Here is a 2,500-nt window from a genome sequence, read left to right on the forward strand (position 1 = left end):
ATAGCATTTTGCTTTTCCAGCTAGGGTTGTAGCTTAGCAAATAATAATAATAATAATAATAATAGCGGTAATATCTCAAAGGATGACTAGTGCCCTGCCCAATCTACTGACAACGTTTCTAATGATTTTAAGAGAATTATCTATCTATTTATCTATCTATTCAGTAACTAAAAAAAATTTCCATTATACTTATCAATTTATGTATACTTATATTTAAAGGTTTGTTATTTCATATGTTGTTAAATTAACATTGTTTCATTTATGGTTTGTAACTGATAGAAAAATGTTACCCTCCGTCTAAGTCCAAGACATGATGCTTGTGAACATAAGAAAACACATACACACGCATGAACGGATACATGAATGAACGCAGCAATACATGCCAGTATATATAGTTGGTAGTTGTGGAGTTCTCTATGTAAGTATGCCAGTTTGGATTTTCCTCAAAAAATATATAGTTCTAAGATTAGTTTGTTTTTTATACTATACTCAGGTATAAGAATATGGTGAAAAAGAGATTTTAAGGAATTCCTTTATACAAACTTGATATATAATTCAGTTGCTGAATGCAGTTAAACGAGAAAGGAATGGAAGTTTAACTGACGATTGTTTGAAGGATTTAAAGTTAAAATCAATATAAATTGATATATGACAGGGAGGAGAGTGAATCTGTTTGTAACGGTAACCAAGATAAACAAGTTTTGAAGAGGAAGTATGCGTGACAAATAAGAAACAAATAAAGGAAAAATGACAGAGGTCCAAAACACTGAAATGGAAGGAGTATTTGGGGAGTTTGCAAAATAATTGGACAGGAGTAGTAGGATTGTTGATTTGGGATGGTATGAAGAGGGAATAAAATATGTGAGATACTACGAATATATGAGAAATTTTCGTAATTCAGAAATATACCAATAGATTATTAAGAAACTCTATCCATCATATTTAACCAATCTTCATAATACTTACAGCATTGTTTAGGGATACATTCTCTTTTGTGCATATTTTTACTTTTAAACATCTGTGATAACAGTGAAATTTGTTATTTTTCAGGAGGAAATGGCTGCTATGATACTCTTACGAGACCCTAAAATGTTACTTAATTATATGAAGTGGCTTATTTTTTGAAAAGCTAAACCTCCATCCTAAAATTTCTTTCTATCCCAAAATTTACTGAAAATAATTGGCGCCATAAGAATATGAAATACAATCAACAATTAACTCTTAAACTTCTGTGGTATGGAGATAATTTGGTTCAGAGGTGTCGGACGAATGGTTTGAAACGTGCGAAACCAAATCCCCATCAGTGGTCCTGCACCGAGGCTGAGATCGACAAGACGTTAATAACGAAACGGAAATTCTATGGGGCCAAAGTTCTGAAACTATTTTTGTTATTCGGTTAATATGCCGAGTTAGTAAATGGAACGTCATTTTCCTTCTGATCGACAGCTCTGTCAGTCAGTCGGAGCGGGTTTTCGTTTTTCTTTTTTTTCATTTCAAAACAGATGTGCATTGAAGGGCGGGGCTTCGTGATCAATGGGAATAGAAAACAGATCAGAGGGTTACTCTATGCGTAGCTTGTCCATGCTCGGAACTTGTATTTGACCATGACATGAGTTGGGATTCATCGGAAAATTTTACAATTGATCTTTGAACCATCCTTGTTGATCAGCAACTTTAATGTTATCCACATACTTGTAAAGAAATATCTTTATGCTTTTCGTATATTTCTGTTTGTACTGAAAAGTACATTGTATCTTTTGTTTACTTTGGTGGTGGTTGGAACTATGGGCATTTGTTGAATGGTAATTTGTTTATGGTTATAGGATAATTTGCGACTTTGTTTACTATTGAGCCTGAATAGTTCTTTAAACTGACTGTTTGACAATTAAATATCCACTTACTCTGCCTTTTGAGTATTTATATTCAGCGGGCCAGAATCCAGGGAGAGGCAGATTCCAGTAAGACAGATTCCCAGCGGGGTAGAGTCAGAGACCAACACAGAAAGCAGTCCGGAAAGGAGATTTTCTGACAAATTTTTTACCCTGAAGTTTTCAAGTGTCATGGAGCGATTAACTTCACCTAGGCCGAGCGATAGGAATTCATGTTCGGAGAGAGGCAACACGAGCAACTGGACTTATCATCTATCCACGAAAGACCAGGATCTAAAGAAACGTAAGTCAGTTGAGAAACCTTATGCAGGCTCAATAGGATTGATCTGTTTCTTAGATATAATTTACGCTTGTTATAGTTTAAATTATGGTCGCCAACACGTCGAAAAAATTAAAGAAATGGATTTTAGCATTGTAATTACCATTATACTTGTGCCTTTGGTTTGTAAACCATTATATTTTCATTTTGACTAAGATTAACTACGAACGTAATTTATATATTTTTTTTTCTTATTTAGTAACGAATGTTCATTTACGAAATTTAAGTTTTCACGAAGCTAGCTTGCTGAATTTTATTCCCTTCACGTTAAATTCGTCGATTAATTTCCTAC

This window comes from Palaemon carinicauda, chromosome 20 (genome assembly GCF_036898095.1).
Source record: "Palaemon carinicauda isolate YSFRI2023 chromosome 20, ASM3689809v2, whole genome shotgun sequence".
NCBI classification, from domain to species: Eukaryota; Metazoa; Arthropoda; class Malacostraca; order Decapoda; family Palaemonidae; genus Palaemon; species Palaemon carinicauda.